The 21,982-nt window shown below is 37.2% G+C and overlaps 1 long non-coding RNA gene across 17 annotated transcripts; it reads right to left on the bottom strand.

Moving 5' to 3' along the window:
- Positions 1–196: 196 nt before the first annotated feature.
- LOC114282510 (uncharacterized) lies at positions 197–21,323 on the bottom strand. Of its 17 annotated transcripts, none has more exons than XR_014336781.1 (6): positions 20,958–21,296; positions 20,752–20,799; positions 18,617–18,655; positions 18,300–18,355; positions 15,212–15,259; positions 14,734–14,852 (listed from the first exon to the last, which is right to left on the bottom strand). It is a non-coding gene; the product is annotated as an uncharacterized LOC114282510 (long non-coding RNA). The 17 variants fall into 17 exon arrangements; XR_014336777.1 differs by having other exon boundaries at positions 20,701–20,799; positions 20,958–21,295; XR_014336775.1 differs by having other exon boundaries at positions 20,718–20,799; positions 20,958–21,271.
- Positions 21,324–21,982: the final 659 nt, after the last annotated feature.

Raw genomic sequence — 21,982 nt, 5'->3', positions numbered from 1 at the left:
AAACATTGTAAACACGGTTGATACAAAGAAAAGAAAAAGAAAAAAACATGGTCCAAACATGTTCCAATACAAAAAACAAATGCTTTAAATAATACAAAGAGGCCAATCAGTTGACAAATCCAACAAAATATTACTTCAAATAACAAATACTTCAAACATGGTCCAAAATGGAAAATCTAACAAAACATTACCATGTTCCAACAAAACATAAAAAGGCCAAATACAACAAAACATAATGCATAAGATTTCACAAAAAAAACTGTTGTCTACTATTAAGTAACTACTCCTTCAACATTTAATTGTTTCCATGTTTTGGTAGTGAAGACAAGGTCGCAAACTTCTGACCCTTTGACACATATGTTGTTGAACCCTCATATGAACCTGTAGATGTGTTTGGCTCAATGCATGTGCTTGTTCTAATGAAACATGGTGGAGGTCCTCTAATGTTCACCCCTTGCAATGCTGCTCTGAAGTTGAAGCTTGGTTGACTACCACTTGCTTTAGGCCTTACTGCCTTGTTGATTAGTGGCTTCAGTGGTTGCTTAGCCTCTTGGTTGACAACTGGGTTGAGTAGATGGCTGATTGCTTCTCTGGGTGCTTGACTGGTTGTTTGTCACCTGCAAATTGTTAGTAATTAATTATATAAAGGACATATAATAAATGAATTGAATAACAAATTGTGTAGGATAGCCTTTGGTGCAATAGGCTGGCCTTTGCATCATCTTTTGTTGCACCCAAGCTGACCACACAAGTTGCATGTAGTTGTTGTGTTTCCTCTGTGCAACTTATAAGGATTCTTAGGATCATCTACTTGCCTTTTTCTCAACTTTCTTGGCCTACCATTTTGCTTCTTTACTTTTGAAGGCAATAATCTAGGCAACACAGACTTTAGCCACATTTCAAAATTATTTATTGGGTATATCATTTGTTCATAGCTAGCCAAGTATGTCTCCTTATATCAATGAGCCACATAATCTTCAGGTTGCTCATGTTTGTCATATATGGCTGAAATGACATGACAACATGGTATGCTAGTTAGATCCCACTTTCTGCATGAACAAGTTGAATCACCCAAATCAACTACAAATTGTTGGCCATTGAAGCAATTGATTTGGTACCTCAGACCTCCTGCCCACATAGCAATACAATTGTTATTTCCATCCAAACCAACAGCTTGCAATAGTTGTCCCTTGTATGACCCTTTCAAATGGCAGGCATCAACCCTAATGTATGGCCTACATCCTGCCAGAAAACCTTTCTTGCAACCGACAAAGCATACAAAAATCCTTCGAAACCTAGGCTTGGCTTCATATATTTCATGTTCTTCATTTTCTGCATCTTCATCATCTTTTTTGACTATGATAGTTGTCCCTGGATTAGTTCTTTTTATCTCTTCACAGCAATCTCATAACTTGGCATATTGTTCCATAAGGCTTCCCTGTATCAATTCTTGTGCTTTTCTCTTTGTCCTATACACTTGGCTCCTGGATATCCCAACCTTGTGCTCCTTTTGCATGGTTTGCTTGAATAACTACACTAGAATAGATGGGTTGGACTTCAATGTCTCCAAGTACTTCTTAGACAGCCATGTAGAATTCACTTGACTGCTATAAAAAATTCTGCTACAATTGTAAGTGCGGACATATGTCTTTATCTGGTATAATGGTTGTCCTTGCATCTTGGATACATGAAGCATCCACTCACATGGTGGCCCTAACCCTCATGTTATTATTTTTGACTAACTTAATAGCCTTCCCAATCTTAATACCATGCTCCTTAATAGCAGCTTTCAATATTTTGGCAGTGCCAAAAACCATGCCAACCTTGAACTTTGGGTCTACCATATCTGTGTTTGGATTAAACTCTGGGTATCTAACCCTGTTGCTTCCAGCCTTTTCATCAGAAGATTCATTAATGCTCTTGAGGTCATCAGATGTTGCATCAGGCTCTAGGCAGTCAATATGAGGTACCTCAACTCTTTCATCATTATTCTTATCAACATTAGCATCAAATAGTATGTCATCCTTATTGAAATCATAGTCACGGTCCTCAAAGTCCTTTAGATCTGTAGAATAATTCGATGAATCATGACTTTGCCTTTCAACTTCAACTTCATCCTCACCCTCACCCTCCACATTACTTGTGCCACTTCCAATTTCCACAATGACAATTGATGCATGGTGAAACGTGTTCATACCACATAAGAGAAGGAAGTTGACGCACTCCAGGTTTGGGTTCGTGAGATATAATTGCTCAATTGCAGCAAACATGGCAGTCTAGAAAGCAAATGGACTGTGGTGTGACAACAGAGCCTTAACAGTGAAAGTTGCTGAGTTTGTTCGTCGTGTTGAAGCACAGAAGAGGCCTTTACAGAGTTCAACCCAAAGAATGGAAATGGGAGGTACAGGAACGGTGTCTTGGAAGCTAAAAGGTAAGGAATCCTTTGCCCAGGTAGTACGTGGGAAAGGGTCTGTCACTAGTGCAACTTTAACTGTAAAAGTTTATGAAGCAGGGAATGGATGGTTGTACAACAGTGCCCTTGTGCGATTAAAATCGCTGTACTGTGGGGCAGATTTCAAAACAGAGTTGAGGTTTAGAGGCATGGAGAATATTGAGGTTCGAGAAGGAGGGGGTAGAGACATAGTTCTATCATTTCCATCGGTCGAAAACATGCGTGAACAACTCAAGCAGATGGAGGTTTGGGCTAAGGATTGGGCTGAATCGGTTATAGAATGGAAATAGGGGATGGGCATTGCACAAGAAAGAGATGTCTGGTTGAGCTGTTATGGGGTGCCCCTAAACGTATGGAACAACAACACCTTTTATTCAATAGGCAGATTATAGGGGGACGTGACTGGTCTTGCTAATGATACATCCAATATGGAAAACTTGATTTGCAGCAAGGTAAGAATAGTTACGAAGTGCATGGAATATCAATTTGGACTGCAAAGGGGTACTTTATCCGATAAAAGTTTGTGAAGATCAGATTGTTACTGCAAAGGTGGTGAATAAACATTGTATTTGCCATCATCAACATGGAAATAATGTCAAGCATAGCTCTTATGGGGATGAAGTTACCCAGATGGTGGAAGCAGAAAGCAAGCAGGAAAATGGTGATAATGATGTGGAGATACTAGTAGGCAATGAGGTGGACGATGATGGAGACATAGCAGTAAGGTGTACTGACCCAAGAAATGATGATTGTAATGGCAGGGAAGGGGAGGCTAGCTGTAAGAGCACGTCTGTGGTGGCTCAAACTGTCAGCGGCATGGGGAAAGCAATTTCTGGGGGCGCATGCGGGAGTGGGGGGGTAGCTCTAGTGATGAGCTCTATCAACGTTCAAAATGGGATGAATAGGCCTGTTGATGGTGATTTTAGTAACCCAGGCCTCTTGAAAAGTCTAAGTGGATCTGATTTATTAAGGCCTGGGCTTAACATTGAGGTTGTCTTGACTAAAGCCCATGAACTGAATGATGTGGAAACCCAAACCCACATCACACCTGCAATTAAAACATTGGAGGCCCAAATCAACTTAGAAGACTCTATTCAACCTTGTAGTGTTGAAGAAACACTAGCCCGAAATGGAAGAGAGGTTAGTAGTGAGATTTTGGGTTCTTCTGTAGAATTAATTCAGAAGAGGGTAGCCACCAAGAGGGTGCAAATACACGATCTTTCTAGCAATCATCATAAGAAAAAAGGTAGTCTCCAAAAGGGTAAATCAATGGCGGGGACCTCTCTAAATTTGAAGAAAGGCGCAGTGTTTAGGTCGGCAGTGGCAGCCCTCTCATTCTCAGCGGCATCTGAATCAAGCAATAGGAGACTTTTACTCACTGAGGCTGAAGCATCAATCCAAATTGGGCGTATCCTTGGTGTGGACTGTGAAGGAAATGATGATGTCGTCCTTAACAAATTAATGGATTTGGAAGCCAATGATAAGGAAAAAATGAGAAACAGGGGTGGGGATGCTAGTTAAGCAGCTGCCTCGGGTGTTTAGGAGTTGAAAAATGTTTATTTTATGAAGCTTATATCTTGGAATGTAAGAGGGTTAGGAAGGCCTGGGAAAAGGAGCAAGATTAAACAAGTGTTTTGTGAAAGAAGGGTTGATATGGTGCTACTACAAGAAACTAAGAGATCCACAATTGATGAAAAGTTTGTTAGATCAATTTGGGGCAGAGAACAAATGGATTTCATGGCAGTTGATTCAGTAGGAGCTGCTGGTGGCCTATTATACATCTGGAACCCAGAAGTATTTCAACTGGTTGATTGCTGCAGCAACAGGAACTTCATAATTTTATCAGGTACTATCTATAACAGTTTTGAGTGTGTGATTTCAAATGATATGGGGAGGAGAAAGGTGGTGTGGGATAGCTTGGCTCGATTAAAGCTGGTATACAATAAACCTTGGTGCTTGGGAGGGGACTTCAATGAGATCATGAGTATATCTGAAAGAAAGGCGTGTTCTAGGCGAGATAAAGGTATGAGGGAGTTTAATGAGTTAATTGATAATCTTGAAGTGGCCGATTTACCAATGATGGGAAGAAAATTTACTTGGTGCAATTCTCAGAAGGGGGAGAAGTGGAGTCGAATTGACAGGTTCTTGCTTAGTCCAGAATGGCTACAAATGTTTAATTTTAAGCTTTGGGGGCTGCCTCGGAAGGTCTCAGATCACTGTCCTATTTTGTTGATGGAGGATGAGAGAGATTGGGGCCTAACTCCTTTTCGATTTCTAAATGCTTGGACCCTACATCCTAAGTTTAGATCTTTTGTGGAAAATACGTGGTTAGAAGCTAATGTGGTGGGTTGGGCTGGTTTCAAATGTCTTCAGAAGCTCAAAATACTAAAACTGGCATTGAAGCAGTGGGCTAAAGAAGTCTTTGGTGATGTGGAGCATAAACTTAATCAAGTTGAAGAGGAGATTCATGCACTTGATATAAGTGCTGAAGAAACACCATTATCTATGGCAGAGCAAGCTAGAAGAAGAGAGGCTAAAGGCGTGGCTTGGAAACTAAGTAAAATGGTGGAATGGGCATGGATACAAAAATCCAGAATCAAGTGGTCAACACAAGGGGATAGGAATACAAAATTTTTCCACATTATGGCCAGCTCTAGGAGAGTCAGAAATTCTCTGTGCTCAATAGCAGTCAATGGAACTGTTAAGGAGGATCCTGTGGAGGTGAGGGCTGTAGTTCAATAGCATTTTATTAACCAATTTACTGAACCATGGCTATCTGGGCCTTTCGTATCCATTGGGGATAGAGAAGCTGTTGAGCTCTTGGAAGCTGAGTTTTCAAAAAATGAGATTGTAGCTGCAGTTAAGAGTTGTGAAGGAAACAAAGCACCTGGACCTTATGGGTTTAATCTTGTGATGTTTAAAAAGTGTTGGAAGGTGATCAAGGTAGATGTGCTGCAATTCATGCAGGAATTCCATCAAAATGCAAAATTGGTCAAAGGTATTAATAGCTTTTTTGTTGCTTTGATTGCGAAGAATGAAAACCCCTCTGGTTTGAATGATTACCGGCCTATTAGTCTCATTGGCTCTTTGTATAAAATTTTGGCAAAAGTATTAGCTAACAGAATTAAAACTGTGCTGCCTAGAATTATTAGTGTTGCACAATCAGCATTTATTGGGGGCAGAAACATCTTAGATGGGGTGTTGATAGCCAATGAGATTGTGGATGGATGGAAGAAGAATAGAAAGAGTGGCATTGTCCTAAAGTTAGAATTTGAAAGAGCTTATGACTCAATCAATTGGAATTTCTTATTTACTATGCTTTCAAATTGTGGCTTTGGGGTTAAATGGATTAGTCGGATGAGGGAGTGTGTCTCATCAGCCAGAGTTTCTATTTTGGTAAATGGTTCGCCAACCTCAGAATTTAGCCCGCAAAGGGGTCTTAGACAAGGTGACCCTCTATCCCCCTTCCTTTTTAACATTGTGGCTGAGGGCCTGAATATCGTGCTGGAAAGAGCAAAACAGTTGGGGTTGATCAAAGGGGCAGCAGTTGGTTCAAGTGCTTTTAGGATCTCCCATTTGCAATTCGCAGATGACACAATTCTATTCTGTGAAGCTCATTGAGGGGAGGTTAATAACTTAAAGAGGATATTGAGATGTTTTGAAGTGCTGTCAGGACTAAAAATTAACTACCACAAAAGTGTGGTGTGTGGAGTTGGGTTAACAGATGAAGCATCCAAGGAATTTGCTGATAAGTTCAATTGTCTTCATCAAAGTTTGCCCTTAAAGTACATAGGACTCCCTCTAGGTGCAAACCCAAGGAGAAAGAGGACTTGGCAGCCAGTGTTAGCCAAATGCAAACTAAGACTTGCCTCTTGGAAGAGAAGATTCCTCTCTTTTGCGGGTAGGGTAACTTTGATTAAATCTGTGTTGTCTAGCTTACCTATTTATTATTTATCTTTGTTCAAAATGCCAGCAGGGGTTGCTAAGGAATTTGTGTCAATTCAATCCAATTTTCTATGGGGTGGGGGTGGCTTCAGTAGGAAAATACATTTGGTCAAATGGAAGGAGATTTCTAAAAGCAAACAACAGGGGGGTTTAGGGGTTAAAAAGATTAGACTTATGAATGATTGCCTCTTATTGAAATGGTGGTGGAGGTTTGGGGCTGAACCTAATCCTCCATGGAAACAAGTGATAGATAACAAATACAATCAGGTTGGTGTAGGGTGGTGTCCAGAACCTGTTGATAACCCTAAGATCTCATGTATATGGGCTGACATTTTGGGTGTTGCTAGAACCAGACCTGATTTGGTGGAATTCTTTAAAGAAAACTCTGCTCCAGTGATTGGGGATGGGAAAAACACTCTGTTCTGGAGAGGTACTTGGTGTAACAATGTGTGCTTGATGGAAGTTTTCCCTAGCTCTATTCCTTGTCTTTGGAAAAGTTTGATTCTGTGAATGTGATGCATATCAGAAGAAATAGTGAGGTGGAGTGGAACCTCAATTTTAGAAGATCACTTTTTCAATGGGAGGTGGAGGATTTGAGTAGGTTGAAACTGTTGCTGAGTAATGCTCCAGTCCTTAGGGAAAATATGGCTGATGCTTTGCATTGGAAAGTAGACCCATCAAGATACTTCACTGTGTCCTCTGCTTATAAGGGGTGCGACAATTCCTTAGGTACAGTGTGTAAGGTTTCAGATCTATTATGGAACAATGTTTCTTCACATAGAGCTCAATTCTTTGGTTGGTTGGCATGGAAGGGAAGGCTAAAGACTTCCAGCTTTTTGCAACGAATTAGAGTGCTCTCTGATGAGGCCAATGTGAGTTGCATTTTCTGCAATGAGGAAGTGGAGAGTGTAAATCATGTGCTTCTTCTTTGCCCTTTTGTTTGGAAGGTTTGGTCACTTATGCTAAAATGGTGGGGATTGCAGTGGGTTCAACCTGATACTGTGAACTGTGTATTAGATTGGTGGGCTGGTACAAGGCTGAAAAAACAAGAGAGGGTGTTCTGGAAAGCCATGCCTCTGGCTATGCTTTGGTCCATCTGGAAATTAAGAAATGATTGTATCTCTAATGGCATTCATCCAAATTTTGAGGAGCTGTGTGAGGTCATTAAAGTGCGAGTTGCGATGTGGAGCAAAGATGCTGGCTCTTTCTGCTCAGGTTATTCAGTAACTGATATTGTGAATAATCTGCAGTAGGTAAGGTTCTGCATTAGGGGTGTTGGTTGAGGCATTAGGGGTTTTGGAAAGCCATGCTTGGTTTGCATTGGAAAATGGTTTGCATTGGTGTGAGGTCTGTTGATCTGGATTGGTTCCAATTCCATGTTTCTTGGAGAGTGGTCTGAATCTCTGGAATGTGGTTTGCATTGGTGTGAGAGTGGAGGGTGGTCTGCATCAGTTTGGCCTTGATTTCTTTGGAATATGGTTTGCTTTGGTGAGAGGTCTGCTGAGAGATCAGTGTAAGGCTTGTTGCTGGGAGGTCTACTGGGAGGTGGGAACTGTTTGCTCTGGAATCTATTGGATAGCAGGGCAGCTGGTTCTAATCTGGTTCTGATCTATTTGCTCTGCTTAGGTAGGGGTAGTAACTGTTTGCTCTGTATTGCTGTGATGTTGCTATTTCATATCAGTTTGGGGCTATTTTGGCACTGGTTCTGCTGCTGCTGGTGTAGAGAGTACATAGTGTCCCTTGTTTGAAGTCTGTATGGGAAGGCAGCATCAAACAGCCATGGTCACTGCCAGTAATTGATCAGGGCTGCTGTAGTTCAAGGCAATGTGTTTGGTATGACTGTTGGGCTATTGTAATTCAGGGTAATGTAGCTCAAGGCAAATCTAATCTGCCTGTTCTGTTTTGGTGCTTGAAGGGCTGCTCTGATCTCTGATCTGTTTTGATTTCTGATTGGTGCCTAATGGAGTGCTGTGTTGTCTGTTCTGGTTTTAGGTGTTGTAGTGCCTTATTTTTCTGGTTTTCTAGTGTTTTTGCTCTATTCGTTTTGCTCGTTGGTTTCTCACCAACTAGGAGGTTGGAGCTTGTTTTAGCTTCAAGCTCCTCTTTATTGATGTAAATTTTCATATAATTCATCAATATAGTCTCCTTTTTGCCGATCAAAAAAAAATAAAATAAAATTTGATGCATGGTGAAAGTGATTACACTCTTCAAGCTCAAGCAACTGAACATCAAGGATGTGCTCTAAATACACTTCAATTATCTCATTTACATGCACTAATTTCACCATATCCATTACATCACTATCATTCCCAAGTGGCCTTAATCCATAATTCAAGTCCCTATCAGGCACTCGATAATGGTATGAAATGAATTCAGTATAACCTAACTTTTGAGCCATATCCCGTATCTCTGTCAACCTCATTTTGTCAGTATCATAATTGTCCCAAAATGATAATTTCCCTCTTACATAAGCCCTATTTACTAAAGACTTTAAAACCCCACCGTGATGCATTTTGATAGTGAAATAATTACCATCTAGATCTGAAAAAGAAGATAACATATTTATTGTATGAACAATACAGGACAAGGGGGACCACAACACATTATCTATACATAAATTATAGATATTGATTTGTTTTTTTGTCAGTGTGCAGTTGTGTAGATGTGTCGACATGCGTGAATATATAAATATACATTCACTTCGTCACTTTCAAACAGAGTGAAGCAAAAGTAGATTCTTTGACCCACCCAATGCTTCAACTTGCAGACAGATAAAATAAAGCAAAATACAAAATCAAAAAAAAAGGTAAAGAGTACTTTTTTGTTTATCATAATCTGGTATTTCATTACCAATCCTCACAATCGCCCTGTTCGTCTTTTCACTTCGTCAATCGTTTTTTTTTCTATGTACGCCAATTTCAGTAGATTTACAATCAAACAATTTTTTGGTTACTCAAAACCCTAGAAACGATTCGATAGTACAGAGACAGAGAGAATGGATTTGCTAATTTGGGGAAGCTGCCAGTATATGGACGATGGAGGTAACTAAGGTTTGAGGTGAAAAGATGAGTGTGCCTGTAGACACCCCATTTTTGACCGACCTTAAGACTCAGACGTCACCAGTTGAGTGCTCGGTGATGTTGCATATTGTGCTCATTCTGAGGTTTTAGAGTCTCGGCTGCGAGCCTTACTTCCGGACTTCGGGGCTCTTTTGTGCTTTGCCTCGGTTTGCGAACCAGGTACTGTTTTATCTGTTTTCTCTTCCCGAAGGGAGGGAGAGGTCCCGTAAACCATCTCTCAGTGACCGTAGGCTACGTTTCGCGGTCGTAGGCTGTTTTTCCCGTTCGGAGGCCAGTTTCCGATTTTTGGAGCCGTCGGCCGTGCGCCTCGGTTCGGGACTGCTTAATTACCTCCGATTGCTCCGGTTTTTGGCACACACCTTATTTCCTCCCTTTAGAGGGACACTGTGGCCTGGGAGACCACCTTCGTGGTCATACGCCACTTCCGGTGCCTAACAGCCTGTTTTCAGGGCCCTAGACTGTCCGTTTTGGCCCCCGAACCCTCGTTTTGCATCCGTCTTGGTCCATTTTTGGTAGGGACCCTATTTTCATTGTTAGGGAGGTGGTAGTATGGAGGGAGGCCACCTTTTCCCCTGAAAAACCAATTTTCTCTTTTTCTCTCTCCAAAAACCGATTTTTCTGACAGAAAGCTGGTTTTTCTCACTTTTAAGCCACAATTTCTGGCTTTTCATACCACCATTGTGTTGTGCTCATCTGGGAGGCCACCAATATGGGTAGGCCGACCAGTAATTCATCTTGACCCTTTTGAACCTTGCTAAAAAGCTGATTTTTCTCTCTCTTGGTCACATTTTCTAGTTTTTCACTATACAGCTGTGTTGCACTCATCTGGGAGGCCACCTTTTTGGGGTGGCCGGCCAGAAATTCTTCTTGAACCTTTTGACCCCTGGTCGGCCGACCAGGGGGAGTGGCCGGCCTGCTTCTTGTTTTTTACCCTCTCTGCATGCATCACAGCTGTGCCAGTTGTGAGGCAATTGGACCATCCTCCATACACGTGTATGGAGGATATGTGAAGCCCTTTTGGGATATTTTAGAGCCTCTGCTCTATAAAGGGGAGGCTGATCTTCTTTGGCAAGGGTTGAACACCTTTGAAGGCTTACAACTCTCTCTCTCTCTCTCTCTCTATATCTCTACACTTGAGCTTCCAAACCCTAGTTTTCTTAGACCATTTGCAGTACAACCCTTAGCACCACACCTCCTCCATCCATTCCAGCACTTTGGGACTGATTTGCAAGGGTTAAAGGTTTACCAACTTGGTCCAAAAGCTCCAGCTTTGCTACTCTTCAAGGGTAAGCACCTATTTCCCTTAAACTTACATTTTTTTGGTCCATTGATTAGCCTTACTTGAAAGTATTTCTGGACTTTATCATAAACTAAAAAGTGTCATATTTGGAGCTCCTCTTGAATATTGATTGAGGACACTTTTCTGTTTGAGGTCTCCTACACCCTTGTATGCTTTGTCCCTCTTTGTAGGATTATTTTGCATCATATCTTAGCTCTACTTGTGAGCATTTCCGAGATTTGTCATAAACTTGAAAATTTTTCCTTATGAGCTTATAAACATGTTTTTTTAAGATACTTTCTCTGTTTGGGGTCATCTACCCCGTTTCATGCCTTATTTCCTCATGTTTTGAGCTATGCATGTGAGCACTTACATTGGCCTTGATTTGGTCTTTTAGCCATTGAAATCTAGTGGATTTTTAGTGGCTTAGATGTGCCTTTGAGCTTCAAAATCATAGAGGGGTGACCCTCTCACCCCTCATTCTCTTTACTAGCTTTGTTGGCCTCCCAAAGGGACCCTCACTTGTATGTTGTGAAGTCACTTTTTGGGCTCAATTTGGTGAGATTCAAGGTCTGCCTTAGCTCTGTCTAGAGCCTCTTTGGTCTTATTTTGTGTCCGTAATGCATGTGTAGAACAATTCCATTCAAGGCCTTTTGAGGGGGCCTTTCATTGTATGCTTCATTGACCCATTTCAGGGCCAATTTGGTGAGTTTTAGGCTTGTCATATTTGATTTCCAGAGTTGGTTTTGCCATGCTAAGTGTCCTTGTTGTTTGTGTTGAGTAACCCCTTGCATGGCCCTCCAAAGAAGCTCATTATTTTTGCATGCATTGGATGCATTTCAGTGGTTATTTGGGGTTTATTTGGCATGAAATACTTCTATGTTTGGCTGGTTGGGTGAGCCCTCATATGCTTCATATAGTCGTAGAACAACTCATGGTTCACTAGCCTATGTTGCATGTTGTTTTGACCCTTCATGTTGGCACCTTTTGGCCATGCCTTGAACTAATAATGTGCTCATTTTGCACTACCCTAGCTCTGTTTTTGGGTCTTGTGGTTGAATGATGTTAGTTTTGCATGCTTGTAGTTCAATGCACTTGCCTATCTTCGAGTTTTGAGGTTCGTTGCATGCATGTACTGAGATATTTCCATGTTTTGAGCCTATCATTCATCACATTTTAGAGCTTGTTTGAATGCCATGTTGCCATGTTTTCACCTCTTTAAATGCGTTTGAGAGTTGGGCTTGTATGCCCCATTTACTGACCATTGAATGAGCTCCATTTCATTGCATTCCGAGTCATCATTTTAGGCCAATTTCCCACTGTTTCAGACCTTCCTAGGGTCTGTTTGGGGTTGGTTTTTCCTTTGGCGCATTGTTTTGGGTACCTCTAGAGTAACACATTTCATTAGTTTCGGTACCCGGGCCCCCTAGCTTGCATTGTGTGCCATATTTGCATGTTTCGGGACCATATTTCATGCTGTTTTAGAGCTGTAATTTATGCTATTCCATGTCATGTTTCATCCTTGTCATGCTTTGGTAGAGTGGCATTCCATGCCTTAGGTTCGGTCCTTGGTATTCGCGCATGTGTGCACGCATTTCGGTTGTCTCATTTCCATCTAATGGCCACTGATGTGAGTGTGGCTGAGGTCCACTCATTTTGGTGTAAGTCCATCGTGCATTGTGTATGCCATTTCGGTCCATAGCATTGCGTATGCTAGGTTGCATGTTAGAGTATTGTGTATGCCATGTTACATTGTGTATTGTGTATGCCATTTTGGTCCATAGCATTACGTATGCTAGGTTGCATGCTAGTCGCATTGTGTATGCCATCCCATTTGCATTGTGTTTGGGATAGGAGTTAGCCCAAGCACGGGAAACGAGGGACGTTTCATACTCCGAGTGACGGAACGTGTCTTAATTCTCGGTCGCCGACACTCCGGATTACCCATGATGGAGTTTAGGTCTTGTTGAGTTTTCATGTGCATTCATTTCACATCGAGTCGTGCAATTCGACTCATCAGCCATCATGCATCGAGATGCGTGATTGATGGCACGAGAATCGAGGACTACACTCCTTGAAGAGTAGTCATGCATACAAATGTGAAAATACTTTGCTGTGTCCCTTTCTTGCGCTTTGTTGCAGCAAATAAGAAATCAGCAGCTTTCTAAAGCCTTGCATAGCATTCCAGGATTAATTGCAAACAGAGGTGAATCGGGGCATCGCAATGGATTTTCGCGCCAGGCAACTCAAGCATGCATCATTCATCATTCAGAACAAGAGCTGAGGCAGTCCAGTTTGTAGCTTGCACGCTATTTACTTGCTTTCCTAGTTAAATTGTTATTTAATTAGGGTTTTGTAATGTTTAATTATTCATTCGGACTGTAATTATTATTCGGACTATATTATTTATTCGGACCCTCCGAGCGAGGGCACAATTGTAATAAGTGTGCGTGTGTGTGATGTATGTCTTCCAACCCTACGTCTTTCTCCCTTTTATTTACCAGCTTATGATGGTTAGTTTAGGGCATGTTTCAATTAGCATACTTATGATAGCATGTTTGCATTCATTCATCTGTCTTGCATGAACCGAGCTCGGCGCATCATACTAATTGCATTTGTATTTCAATTCCAAATTGAATACGTGTTAGCTGTAACATCATCATATGCCATCTTAGAATAGCCGAGCCTATTGTAGTTGCATTCCTGCATGTGTTGCATTAGGCATTTCAGTATAGTTAGGATCATGCATGGATCTCTAACATGACTTTTGTTTTGGCTTGGAGTACACGGTAAGTTTTATGCTTTAGCATCTTTGCATGCGTGTGAGTGACTGCCATGATAGCATACTTACCATGAGGCTAATTGCTTATGTGATATAACTGCCTGAATGCCTGTGGGTGAAGGTTGGGTTATTTGGATTGGGACAATTTATCAATTGTGAGTTTTAAGCCCACTTGAGAGTGGCAAATCATCATTTTTTCTAAGCCCGCCCGAGGGTGGCAAATCCACGTTTTAGCCTACTTACAAGTAGCACCATCAAACCATTTTCAAATAAACAAACTTGAGATGCGTTGTTCCAATTCAGGCGATCCAGTCTATACTTGTATGCTGTGCGCATCACATAGTAAATCTAGGCTAATAACCGGAATAAGAATGCATAATGTTTTCAAAACCCGATATCATGGTTAGTAGAGACCGATCTTTGATCGGGCGAGCGGGAGTGCTCACGAAGTGACCTTCCCCAATCGTACCTAAGTTCCCGAGCCGAGGCAACTTTAGTGATGACGGACACGTGACCTTAGGCAACGAGTCAGGGTTTCCTAAATTTTCCAAAATAAAATATTTAGGTGGCGACTCTGTATCTGGCAAAGCAGTCCATGTTTGACACTTCTTTCAAAAAAATCTGTTTTCAAAAACGATTTGCCGAATTTGGACTCTTTGATGATTCATCGGTCTTGCATTGCACTTTGCGAGATTAGATACAGGACCGTGACAATTTGAGTTCGAAACTGTAGTGAGGCCCAAGGGCGCGCCTACAGTGCCCCTCAGTAATTGCTAGAGGGAGCACGTGAGAGGTAGATGCTGACTTTCCGTCCAAAATTTCAAACGGGCGCCAATTATTGGACGAAATTGACACATTTCATTAAATTGAGGGGCTAAATCGCGTAATTGAAAATGTCAGTGATCAAAATGACACACGGGGTAAAATATAAAAACTATTTTTGTAATTTGCCCAAAAATTTAAGTTAAACTCGGATCTGGATACTAAAATTTTGACCAAAAAAAGTGACTTTGAAAACAAAATATTATTAAATAGAATAATTACAAAAATAAAAGTATTGAAAAGTTGATTGCCCTAAAAACATAAAATAAAAAAAAATAAAAAATAAAAAATTGCCAAAAAACATCTTAGGTCACAACAATGAGGTACGTTTTAACCATTAGACTGCTTTTAACGAATACGGGCATTGCAAAACTAATTCAAATATAGGCACTTCGAAATTAATTCACCAATGTTGGCAGTGAAAACTTAAGTACTGTCTTGCAACTCTCTGATCCAAATACTCCAAATACTTCCACACTACTAGGTTTGCATCTAAAGAGAAAAAAAAAAATTATAAGAAGGGGAAAAAAAAAATTAAGCAAAAACAAAGAGAAGAGAATATATGAGAATGGATATGCCATTTCAATGCCCCATGTTGGTGAGACATATCCATGACATAGACAACATCTCCTTTCGACTGCTTTTTTTCGGGTCTCAGCTGCAAGGCATGGACAAGAAGAGCTGTGGAATCTGATCTGCTTGGAAAGAGCTTTTACATAAAAAAGATATTGAAATGATACAAAGAAAAGCAGCCTTTGAAAGGATATCCATAGCATATTCCATTTCTTCATAGGTTTACTCTTTTTTCGCTGATCAAAAAATAAAAACATAAAAAAATAAAAAAAAGATACCCGATGAAATGCTTATAAAAATGGAACAAGCTTTTATCACTCTCGAGCCTGCATAACACAGAAGCAAGCAAGCAGTTCAAATAATATGCAATTATACACACAGAGAGAGAGAGAGAGAGAGAGAGAGGAGTTTGATAAGCAAACCAGTGATAGGGCTACTCTTTCTTGGCATGTAATTAATGGAGAGATTCGTTGAATATTCGGTGCAATGCATATAATTCCAGTGAGATATATATGCCAAAGGAGAGTTGCCCTGTCACTGATTTAGCTTAATGTATGGTGGCTTCTACTGTAATGCTTCAAACTCATGCTAAAGGTATATGAGGTAAATGAGGTTAAAGGGTATGCATGTTTTCATATTTCCTTGTTTTATATTTCTTTCCTACTTTACAATTTCTTTAAACCCCTTCTCTTTTATCTAAAAAAAAAATAAAATTGTTACACAAAAATGAATTTCTGACCGGCAAACACATACTAGTGGTCAGTGAAAACGAAATGTAATTATAATTTTACATTCAAAATTTTAGCGATTTTATAAATGAAGAAGATGAGTTAAATCTAAAAACTGCTAAAAGTTATTTTTAATTTTTATGGTTATTTAATAACTCCAGTGATATACATATAAAATCCCCTCTCTTTTTGTTTTGAAATGGAACTCAGATTCTAATATATGGGCGAACATTTATATTAACAAAAATATTTTAAAGAAAAGTAGATTATATCATCAATTTCTACAGAAAATAAAAGGCCAAAAATAGCATAAAAAGCATATTTACCAATTGTAAGGCAAATCTATCGACTAGTTGTGAGAAACCAATTTTATTTTTATTTTTTTGTAATATTTTATCCAAATTGTTAAATTTTATACTTTGAATCTCATGTTTCATAAATATAAAAGTGTGGGTTGCGCAGCCATATAATATTTTTAGAACCTAGAGGGGCTAAATGTGTTGGGATTTATTCCACCTTCCACCAACATGAATGGAAACACATCCATGTACACACGAAAGCAAAAATATAATCACACTATTTTGAGTGGTGCAACCCAAATTTTCTACATCAACGGCAAACAGATTCTACAATTAAATAAAATAGAGAATTCATATTAGATGTCCAAAATACTAAAAATCTACCCCACTACCCAAACCTTATGCTTAAGAGTAGTTGAGCCCCTACTCATCCAAGTGCCAACGGTATTGTTTCTTTCACCCCTTATATCTCTATCTTACCTAATCTACTCATAATTAAGAATCCTAATTCCATACAATTAGAGAAAACCAAAACATATATCTCTATGTCCAATCTACTATGAAGTTCTTGGTTGAGAATTTGTAGGCAGGATTAAGAGTCTCATCGTACTATATGAATCCTATATATGTTGGACCACTGTGTCCTATGGGACGTGGAATTGAAATCTTATGGGATTAAGTTATAAAATGACACATTTACCTTCTAAGTATTTGATTTCATTATGTATTGTATTTAATAAAATAAAATATAAAAATCTAAATTAAAAAAATAAAATTTTAATTTTTATTGATGTAAATTTTTTTAAATAAATTTTTATAGATATTTTATTTAAAATTTTTGTTGATATTTTATTTGATTGATATTAATTTCATTGTTTATTATTTATTTAATTTCATTATTTAATATTTATTATTTTTTTAAAAAAAATTATTTAAAATTTTATTTTAAAAGTAACATAAATTTTTAAAGATAATTGTTGAAAAGTCTAAGATAAGAATGGCATGAGGTATTAGGTCTAGTGGATATTTTTTATTAGTGAGAGGTCCACTCTTTATAAAATAGTTTAGTGAGAAATCCTTCCGTTGATTTTAGATGACATTTGTCTCTAATTTTATTCATTAATTTATCAGTTGACTAGACTATTTGTTCAAATTTATATCTATCTGTTCAAATTTTATTTGTGTAAATTTTCTATTTGTCCAAATTTTCTATCTGTTGATTTTTTTTTTAAATCTATCTATTAAAATTTATCAAGTTTATTTTTAATCTATTTGTTCAAATGTTGATCTTATCCGTTTGATTTGATCTTATTTGTTCAAATATTGATATGTTCAATTTTTTGACCTATTTGTTCAATTTTTATATCTATTTGTTGAGCCTACTTTCTTTATCTCTATTTTCCAAACCAAAAATATGGATCTACAAGCTGGTTCATCATTAACAACAACAACACATCATCATCAAAGAATTACAATAGCATAGCAAAAAAAAGGTAGGTAAATAAATAAAGTAAGCGTTTCAACTCAGATGTGTGCACGACCTAAGGACGACGATGACATATAAACTCATCAAGAAGATGACGACGAGGATATCATCAAATCATCTTAAGATCAAGAAATCAAGAACATAGTAGAGAGGTGAAAACAACAAGAGAAATAGATCAATGTTTGACACTGAGTCACAAAACACTGCAACAAACAAAAAAGTTTTGGCAACGCAACAAAATTCGTCGCCATTTGTCGACCTGTAGAGCTTCATTGGTAACTCGTCGTTGAAAGTGTTTCGGGAAAAGTTTTTACAGACGAAAAATTCATTGCATTGCCAAAAGTATGTCTTTAGCGACAAACATCTTTGTAGGTAAAAGCCTTCAACCATCGTCACCAATTTACCATTGCGTTGGCAAAAGTAGTTCAAATAAGATAATTATGTGTCATTTTTGCCGACTCAAATTTGCATCGGTAAAAATGATACTTTCGGCGACAACTTGACTGCGTTGGCAAAATATCTAATTGTTTTATAAAAAATAAATAAATTAATTTGGTATTTGGGATAGCAAAAATTACCATCACAAATAACAAATTACTTTCCAATCAAAAAATTATTAAATAATATCCACACTTTAATTCATTGACATCCAAATATATATAAATAAATTTTATTTATGATAACAACAATAGCCCATGTGTTCTGACAATCCAAAATTTAAATTGATGTACAACAATACCTAAATTTAAACCAAGTACAAAATAAATAAAATCAAGTCAATCCCAATTAGAAAGATGTGTTTAATGCAACTATAGCATCACCAATGACAATAAGCAAATGCATGTGAACAAACCTTTTCTTATTTCCAATTAGCACTCGAGCAAGATCATAATCTCCATCTTCAACAACCTACATTCAAGAAAGAAAAAGATTTATTATTATTATTATTATTATTATTATTATTATTATTGTCATAAATGAAAATTTAAACTTGCAAATTTAGAGGACTGAGATTTAAGGGAAATGCATAAAGAAATCTCAAAAAAATTGAGTTAAAGCATTGACAGAAAAGAAAAATATCCCAAGCGGCAACAGTAACATAGGGGGAAATGGAATTTCAAATAATTTCTTAGCATAACAAGAGAAAAATAAACAATAAATTAGTTGTACCTGGCACAATAGTTCACCACCAAACATTGCTAAATCAATCTATAAAATAAAGTTCAATTATTTTAATAAGTAAAAATAAGATAATTCAAATCAAATAACATAAAAATAAACTAGTTTGTGATGTCTGAGATGAATTCACAGTCATTATCAAATGCCAAGAGATAGAAGCCCCCCCCCCCCCCGAAAAAAAAAAAAAAAAAACCCAAAAGAACGAAAGAATACTTATGATCTTCCTACTTCACTCAATCCAGTGATACAGAGTTCATACTATGCCACATGACAAAAGAGCGAAAGAAAATAGGCAATTCTTGCTAAACATAAAACCAGTAAATAATCTTGATTCTTTGTCATTATACACTAAAATTCAATCAACCATTATTTTTAAAAAACATTTCTTTTCAATGGATTGGTAGCAATTCTTGGACCTGTGACTTAAGGATGTTGGTATTTCAACTCATGCATTGATCATGAAGTTTATGAGGATTTGGTGTCAATCATCATCATTTCAAGAAGGGAACACATTCACTAATCACCACCAAAATATATAATTGTAAATGCCTAACTAATCTACTTTATGGTTTATGGGAATCGTAAAAATTCGAAAAAGAAAAATCAATCCCAAGGATGTTAAAATATAAAACACTACTATCCATATTGGGAAATATATATATATATATATATGATATATGACTATTATAGGTTTGAGAAATTCTATATAAATGCAAAAAAATAAAAATAAAAATAAGGTGAAAGAGAAAATGTAAGAGCTCACAGATTTATTTATTTATTTATTAATGCTTTGGGCTATATGAACTCTAACAAGCATTCATGGTAAAACATGAATGTGTTGAAGTCCACTCTGTTAAAATGAATCATGAAAATGATATATATATATATATATGTGTGTGTGTGTGTGTGTTTGTGTGTGTATTAAAACACTAAAATATTAATACCATAAAACATGATTGTGTTGAAGTCTAATATGTCGTTAAAATGAATCAAGAAGATGATATCTATGTATTAAAACACCAAAATATTAATTACCAGAAGTAGTATACAAGATGGGACATTGGTTAATAAAGCCTAAATAGTTAAACATTCGTTATGACATGAGCTATAATAAAGAACCTACAACCATTTCAAGCTTCTTAACAAATTTCTCTTAGGCACTTGTTAACAAAATCCCATATATATTGATGAAATGCCTACTTAACAAAAATCAAAGTACACTAAAATGGAGAACACTAAGGCTATGTTTGGATCATGAATTTAGGCAGGGATTTAGAAAAGAAAAGGGGAAATCTAGGTGAAATTTGAATGAAATATAGCTACATTTTACACATTTTCCCTTTCCCTTTCCCTTTCCCTTTCAAAATGCCTACCCAAATCAATAATCCAAACACAGCCTAAATCAATTAAACAATTTTATCAGCATCATAAGACCTATAACATTTCTGGTCAATAAATAAATAAGACCTATAACATTAAAGATTATTTGGTCAAGGTTGATACTAGGAATGTGTGACATACATAGATCTAAAATTGAACCTTAGATTAAGATCGATTTACTAGGGCCACTTTGTTACATCTCTTTCTTAGTCCAGTATGATAAAATGATGAGTTATTATTTTATTTTTTTTTATCACAAAGATGAAAATAATTGTTTACCATTCAAATTTTATCAAAATTCTCCATGAGCATCATAAAAAATCATCTGGTGGTTCTATTTGGGGGTACAAGACCAAACTTTGCTCTTTAAAAAAACCCTACTCACACTGAATTAAGTGAACTTCAACATGTGTCCACGTGCTTATGTGCAAACATAATTATGATCAAACATGATTAAGAATACAAAATCAAGACAACTTATTGACACCCAAATGTTACAACAGTTATACTTTTTTTGACTAAGCAATTAAAAGATATCATCAAACAAACTTAGTAATAAAATTGCTAACTTTGGTTGGACAAATCAGACAATAATTTCCTACTTTAGTTATCATGCAAATCAACATAGAGCAGAAATCAAAGTCATGAGATCAGAGGAAATGCATAAAGAAGCTACTCCGACCAACAAAACTAACATCAAGAATGCACTTGCGATTTAATGTTGCAGAGGAACAATCTTCAGTTACCAGAGGATTTCCTTTCACAATTGAATTGTTATCAACATCTTGGTGCTCCTTGTCAAAGTCAAACTCAAGTTATTGTATTGCTTGATTTCCAGTGCAATATTCAACTCGAACAACAAATCAATCAAAAATAAACTTGCAATCAAAATTCTTTTTTTTTTTTGGAAGAAAAAATTGAAATAAAAAAAAAAGAAAAAAAAAAAGGGAACCTGAGTGAGTTGAGACACGACAGAGTCGTGATCGTGAACATCGGAAGCAACGGAGCAATGATTAATGCTATCGAAAGTGGAAGAGAAGAGGCTGAAGTTGGATTCGACGGTGAAAATGATAGAATCGGGGTTGGTGTCTCGAGGTCTGAATGCGGATGATCTCTGCTGGTTTTGATCATCAAACCCTAGTAGCTAAGGCATTGTTGTCTGCTGTTTCTCATCATAATCTTAGAGAGAGAGAGAGAGAGCCACCATGGCGAGCGAGAGAGAGAGATCGGAAAGTGAAAGTGAAAAGAGTTAGGGCATAGATAAAAGAAAGGGGCAAAATTTAAATAAAAGAAAAAATTAGTCCCCAATTTGCTGTTGCAAATATTATTTTTTGTGATCATTAAATAATTGATAGAAAAAAAATTATTTGTAAAAAGTTATTTTCTAATAGTGAATAAATGTTAAATATTTTGTTTTGTTTTGTTTTGTTTTTTTTTTTTTTTTTTGGGCGACGTCTAAATAGGTAGTTGTAAAAAAAAATAGTCACAAAAAGTTGATTTTTTAGTAGTGATAAGGATGTGGGAATATTAGAACATTAATTTATATAAAAGGAAAATTTAAAAATATATATATATATATATATAATTACACGTTAATTACAAAAGTGATTGAAAAAAATATATATAATCACATTTAATTGAAAAGTGACATAAAAAATAAATATTATCACACTTAATAAAATCAAGTGTGATTAAAATATCAATCTAATTTTTTATTTATTTATCACACTTTCAATAAAAGTAAGATATTTTTATTTATCAAAGTGTGATCTTTAATTATTTTTGTAGTAGTGCCATAACATTGATCCCTCGATCAAAATTCTACAAACCCATAATCAAAATTGCAGTTAAAAACATCAAATAATTGAACAAATATGGAGTGAATGTGTGTGTGTGAGAGAGAGAGAGAGAGAATGGTGGAATCCAAACATACCTCAAGAATTAAATTGATATTTTTTCAGATCGAAGAAAAGAGAA

This window comes from Camellia sinensis, chromosome 1 (assembly GCF_055761805.1).
Source record: "Camellia sinensis isolate YWXY chromosome 1, ASM5576180v1, whole genome shotgun sequence".
Taxonomy (NCBI): domain Eukaryota; kingdom Viridiplantae; phylum Streptophyta; class Magnoliopsida; order Ericales; family Theaceae; genus Camellia; species Camellia sinensis.
Note: the sequence above shows the minus strand (reverse complement) of the source record. Positions and strands in the feature narration are given on the sequence as shown.